The following is a 7,152-nucleotide window of genomic DNA, read 5'->3' as shown; positions in this document are numbered from 1 at the left end:
TTGTATGGTCCTTCCCAATTTGGTCCGAGTTTTCCTTCGTTGGGGTTCTTCTTATGCAGTGTTATCTTTTGAAGGACCAAGTCCCTGATTTAGAAATGACTGAGGTTCGTCCTTTAGATGTAGTACCTGCCCATTCGTTGTTTTTCGACTACTAATCGAACTAATCGGGCTTCGTGCTATTCCTCCGTCAAATCGAGATTTATAGCCATAGATTCATCATTTGATTCTTTGGTGGCGTATTGGAACCTGAAGCTGGGCTCGCCTACTTCCATCGGGATTAGAGCCTCTGTACCATACACCAGGGAAAACGGTACTTACCCGGTGCTTGACTTCGGTGTTGTTTTGTACGCCCACAATATCTCGAGGAGAACTTCTTTCCACCTACCTTTAGATTCATCGAGACGCTTTCTCAAGCTCTGAATGATGGTTTTATTCGTGGATTCTTCCTGTCCGTTTGCATTCGGGTGGTACGGAGTTGACATTATTTTATTTATCTTCAGTCCTTCGAGGAAATTATTTACTTTGGCTTCTATGAATTGTCGACCGTTATCATATGTGATCTCGGCCGGTATGCCAAATCGGCAAACAATGTGGTCCCATATGAAATTAATGACCTCTTTTTCCCGGACCTTTTGAAATGCCTGTGCTTCAACCTACTTAGAAAAATAGTCAGTCATAAATAATATAAAGCGAGCTTTACCTGGTGCCGAGGGTAAAGCTCCGACTATATCCATCCCCCATTTCATGAATGGCCAAGAGGAAAGCACCGGGTGAAGCAACTCGCCTAACTGATGTATCATCGGGCATGTCTCTGACATTGATCGCATTTGCAGATGAAGTTCTTTACATCCTCTTCCATATGATGTCAATAATAACCTGCTCGAATCAATTTTTGGACCAACGAATCTGCTCCGGAATGATTGCCACATATCCCTTCATGTACCTCTCGCGTTGCGTAGTCGACTTCGCAGAGCCCTAGGCATGTGGCGAGAGGACCATAGAAGGAAAGTCGGTATAGCCTACCATCAACCATGTTGTATCTCGCTGCTTTAGTTCGGAGTGCGCGTGATTCCTTAGGATCCATTGTCAGCTTCCTATCCACCAAGTAATCTATGTACTTATTCCGCTAATCCCAAGTCAAACTTGTTGCGTTTACTTCTACTTGGTTGTTTTCTATAACTGAACCCATCAACTGGACTACAGTGCCCGAGTTTAGTCCCTCCGTTTCTACCGAGGAGCCTAGGTTTGCCAAAGCGTCTGCCTCGATGTTTTGCTCTCTCAAGGTATATTGTAACGTCCATTCTTTGAAACGATATAGAACCACTTGAACTTTTTCCAAGTATTTCTGCATTCTATCCTCTTTTACCTCGCAAGTCCCATTAACTTGGTTCACGACCAGGAGGGAGTCGCATTTTGCTTCTACGACCTCGGCATTTAGTCTCCGGGCTAACTCTAAACCTGCAATCAAGGCCTCGTACTCGGTTTCATTGTTAGTCAATGTCAACAACGCTTTTATAGACTTACTTATTACATCTCCGGCCGGGCTTTTTAGCATGATACCGAGTTCGAACCCATTTACAATGGATGCATTGTCCGTGTATAAGGTCCAGACCCCCGATGTTTTTCCCAAGGTTAACAACAATTCTTTTTCAACCTCGGGTACCATCGCAAGGTGAAATTTGCCACGACGTCTGCCAAGATTTGAGACTTTATGACTGTCCGGGGTTTGTACTCAACGTCATACCCGCTGATTTCGACCGCCCATTTTGCTAACTTACCGGATAATTGTGACTTGTGCATTACGTTTTTTAATGGGTGGGTAGTTACTACGCATATGGGATGACAATGGAAATATGGTTTCAACTTTCTAGACGCACTTAACAATGCTAAAGCAAGCTTTTCTAAGTAGGGATAACGTTTCTCAGCGTCTCCCAAAGTTCTACTAACATAATAAATCAGAAATTGCGTACCTTTTTTCTCTCGGACCAGGACACTGCTTACCACAATCTCGGACATAGCCAAGTAAAAATATAACTGCTCATCGGCCTTCAGAGTGTGCAGTAAGGGTGGGCTCGACAGATATTGCTTCAATTCTTCCAAAGCTCGTTGACACTCAGGTGTCCATACGAAGTCATTTTTCTTCTTGAGCAGGGACAAGAAACGATGACTTTTGTTCGAGGATATGGAAATGAATCTGCTCAAGGCCGCGATTCTCCCGGTCAGCTTTTGTACGCCCTTTACATTTTCGACCACCGTGATGTCCTTGATGGCCTTTATCTTGTCCAGGTTATTTTCAATTCCTCGATTTGACACCATGAACCCTGAAAACTTGCCCGACCCAACTTCGAAGGCACACTTCTCCAGAATCAGCTTTATGTTGTATTTGCACAGAACATCAAAGGTTTCCGGCAAATGCTTTTGTGGTCCCCTGTTTCCAGGGACTTAACTAGCATGTCATCAATGTAAACTTCCATCGTTTTTCCTATTTGTTCTTCGAACATTTTGTTAACTAGGTGTTGATAGGTGGCTCTGACGTTTTTTAATCCGAAGGGCATTACATTGTAACAATAAGTTCCATACCTAGTTATGAAAGATGTTTTCTCCTGATCCTTCGAATTCATTCGGATTTAATTGTACTCGGAGTATGCATCAAGAAACTTAACAGGGTGTGTCTGACCATTGCATCTATCATTCGATCGATGTGAGGCAAAGGGAAAGAATCCTTCGGACATGTCTTGTTCAAATCTTTAAAATTGATACACATTCTAAATTTATTACCTTTCTTTGGCACGACTACGACGTTGGCTAATCAGTCCGGGTATCTTACCTCCCGGATGGACCTTATGTTTAACAACTTTGTTACCTCTTCTTTGATGAATGCATGTTTGACCTCTGACATCGGCCTTCGTTTCTGTTTTACCGAGGGGAAACTCTGGTCCAGGCTTAATCGATGAGTGGCTATCTCCGGTAGAATTCCTATCATGTCTAATTGGACCATGCAAAACAATCTGAATTAGCTTTAAGAAATTCAATTAACTTACTCCTGAGCTCCGGGGTAAGTCCTGTGCCCAGTTATACCTTTATGTCCGGTAGGTGAACGAAAAAGACGACTTGTTCCAGTTCTTCTATTGTTGACTTCGTTGCATCAGATTCGTCTGGCAGCACGAAGGATCTTGGTATGCCGAAGTCGTCTTCCTCTTCGGCCACTGCATTCTGTGATTGTTGTTTGGGTCTTTTGCCCGTGTCTGAATTCTTGGCGCAGCTTACAATTGGTGCAAGTTCTTTCGGTGCTACTTCCTTGACCACGAACATCTCTTTGGCGGCTGACCGCTCTCCCCGGATTATCTTTATCACATCGGGGGTTGGAAATTTCAGCATCTGGTGTAGTGTGGAGGGCACTGCTCTCATTATGCGTATCCAAGGTCTCCCGAACAAGGTGTTGTACTTTATTTCCCCATCAATGACGTAGAACTTGTGTGTTGCACAACTCCGGTTGTGTTTACGGGCAAGGTGATTGCTCCTTTCGTGGTTTCAAAAGCCATGTTGAACCCATTCAAGACCCTAGTTGTAGGTATGATTTGATCCAACAGGCCTAGTTGTTTGATGACCTTCCATCATATGATATTTGTCGAGCTACCTGGATCGATTAAAATACATTTAACGTGAGTTTTATTTATAAGTATAGAGATTACCAGGGCGTCATTGTGAGGCTGGTGATGCCTTCCACTTTCTCATCGTTGAACGAAATGATTCGATCCGGTATGTAGTCCCTGCTCCTCTTTTCCCTCGTGATAGAGAACTTTGTTCTTTTCATGACAGGTCCTCGAGGTATTTCAACCCCGCCAATGATCATGTTAATAACATGTTGAGGCTCCTACGGCTCAACCTTTTTGTTACCTTCCCTGTTCTTATAGTTATTTCTCCCTCGTTCACTCAAGAATTCTCTTAGATGACCGTTCTTTAGTAACCGAGCCTCTTCATCTCTTAATCCCCTGCAATCGTTGGTCCGATGTCTGTGAATACCATGATAGTCACATATCAACTTTGGATCCTGCTGTGAAGGATCGGTTCGGAGCGGTCTTCGCCATATCGCTCCTTCTATCTTTCCAATAGCCGCCACCAAAGTTGATGAGTCGACATTGAAATTATATTCCGACAACCTAGGATTTTCTCCGATATTTAAGACAGCGGTGGTGTTGGTTTTGTACTGGAGGCCTCTGCTCGACGAACCCCGATCGCTCCGTCTGTCTTCTTGGTCGCTCAGCCTGTCTCCTCGATTCATGCTAAGACCGAGTGCGCTTCTTCTTTTCTCCGATCAAAAATCGGGCCTTACTGACGGGTAAGGATGATACCTGTCCCTTGGGGAGTTCAACTCTTGCTCGAACATCCCTTTCGATCTGTCGTTCCTTGTTCGAGTTACTGGACCCGATGGGAGCCTGAGCTGATCATCCTCTACCCGGTGGGAGCTCGAGCTGACCATCTCATCGTCCTCAAGATCATTCCCGGCTATAGCACAATTGTAGGCAGTAATATGCTTTTGCGGGTCGGTTGTTCCGTCATACTTCGATATGTCGAGCATTTTGAATCTCTTCGTGAACAACTTTGGTGCGGCACTCGGAGGGAAAGGCCTCCTCACAATGTATTTGGTTTCTTATCCGGTGAGGATTGGAGGCGCTCCCGGGATCTGGTCTACCCGGGAGTTGTAGTCATTCACCTTTTTCTCGTTGGAATCTATCCGTTTGATCAAAGCTTCGAGCATTCTTATCATCTCGGATGACTCGCCAGCGGCCTGCTTGTCACGACTGTCGCTGTCATCTATTTCCCTTTGAACTGGCTCAAACACTCGGTCTTGTTCTGGTGCCAACGCGTCGTTGGGATCCCTTTGAAGTCGTACAATGGCTTCTTGCTGTTGTTGCATGGTGACTTGATGTTCCTGCAACAAATTATAAATCACATGCAAACTAACTTCCTCCGCCACCCCTTTGAGGGCTCCATGCCTATCCACTCCATTAGCATGTAGGTTTTGGACAGCCTGATCGCCCACTGGATCAGCGGCGGGCATGTTGTTGGGTGGTACCCCGTTGATGTTTGTGTTATGCTTGTTGGATTCACCTTCGTTGAGGTGAACGGAGTGGCTTAGGTTCGACATGTTGATCCTGAAATCACAAAAATTAACAAAACAAGTGAAAGTTGTACAGCCAACGAGCCGGTTACTATTATCCTTAACCCCACGGTGGGCGCCGAACTGTTTCCCCTCAAAAGAGAGCAACAATAGAAAATATTCGCAGTTTAAAGGATATGTGATTAGGCTTATTGGCAAGATAAACAGATAATCAAAAAAGTAAATAATAACGTGGAAAATTAAGAGAAAATAGCCTGTGTAACGAATGCAAGCAACATGTTCGAGTAGGAGAAGGATTTATCTCCTTGCTTGGACCAAAAATAAACTTGAAGTAACAAAGCTTTATTGGTATCAGGCCTCTGCTATGATATTCTTTCAAGTGTTAATGGCTAATTTAAAGAGATGGAGATGTATGAAGATGCCCTCTACTGGGGCTGTTACATATGCATTTATAGTGCTAGTGTCCTATTCTAACTAAATGACACGAGCTTCAACGTGGGTAAATGGCTCCGAAAATATCAGACACGTTTGTTGAGGGCGTGAGTTTCAGAGATAAATCTGTGAAGCATAATCTTCCTCAGATTCGGACTTATCTTCTCGGACTTCCTTCGAGCAGGCTTGGTTTGTTGCCTCCGTCTTCTCGGACTGACCCTCGCTATTCACCCCATATGACCCATCGTCGAACCGAGGTGAACTCACGAGTTCACATCGTACACAATAAGGGATGTTGCTTTCACTAGTGATGGAGCCTTCTCCTTTGTTACACCCCATATCTTCGAGGAAGCACTTATCAAATTTGAAACATAAGTACGTTGAGTTAGGGTTAAGTAAAACTACTTTGCAATATAAGGAGCAAGCATTATTAAGTATATTTAATGAGTGAAGGATGTATATAAGGTATACCGGAAGGTTTTATAACGAAATGAGTGGAGGAAATGGAGTAGTACGACTTTGGAGAAAGGATGGGTAATGTCTTGTGTGAAAATTTTGGTCCAACTTGGGGGACGGATATCTCTTAGCATATGAAGTGTTTTAAGGTGAAACAAAAGCCTAAGATGAAGCTCGTTGAGTCTAGTTTTTAACGCAACAAACATCTCGTCGATTGGACTTCGGAGTAGAGAATTATGGACGTTACAAGTTCAGCTGACAGAGCAGAAACGCGTGCTACAGTACTGCTACAGTAAAATGCTACAGTGACCCGACCCGAATTTGAACTTTATAAAAGGGGAAAAACCCCATTTTTTTCACAAAAAAAAAAAATCAGATTGGGAGCTCAGCACATATAGGGGTATTTTGGTCATAAAAAGTTGAGAGAATTGAGTGATTTTAGCTAATCAAGGCTCGGATAGTGCGTAGTTGTAATCACGGTATTAACTTGCGTTGGATTTAGCTTGTATTCAAGGTGGAATCTTGAAGATATTATCGTTTTGACAAGAAAAAGGTATGAATCTTTCTCTTTTGGTATTATTTAAGGCTTATTTACGGAGATAAAGTCGTTAAATAATTGCGTAGTAAGTTGGTTAGTTATGGAATTTGGAAAAACAGCGTGTGGGCTGTTTTATGGTACATATTGGTGTTGTAAATTATGTTATTGATGTTGGTATTGTTGTTGTTGTTGTTGGTTGCTGAATTGAGATTCCATGCTAGGCATATAAACAGGGGAAATGCTGCCCGATTTTCAGCAGGATATAAAATAGTTTGACTTGAGAGCTTAGCACAAATATACTACGATGAGTCTAACGATTGTGTGAATCCTCTTAAATGTAGACTTACGAGCTCGGACGAATAAGTGTAGATAATGGGAGGCTGAACAGGTATGTTAAGGCTCATCCCTTTCTTTCAAAGGCATGATTCCTAGGGTATGATTCCATAAATGTTTTCGTAACCTTCTTGTTTTCAAAAGCTAAAAGTCCATGGTTCTTAAAAGCTTCTCATGGTGTCGAGCATAAGAATGGTTTTATGATGGTGACAACGATAATGATGATTTTGTGTTTTGAGAACTCAAGTTTATGATTTCAAAGCGAATATGA

The sequence above is a fragment of the Lycium barbarum genome, chromosome 11, assembly GCF_019175385.1.
Source record: "Lycium barbarum isolate Lr01 chromosome 11, ASM1917538v2, whole genome shotgun sequence".
NCBI lineage: Eukaryota > Viridiplantae > Streptophyta > Magnoliopsida > Solanales > Solanaceae > Lycium > Lycium barbarum.
This window is presented reverse-complemented; position numbering follows the sequence as displayed.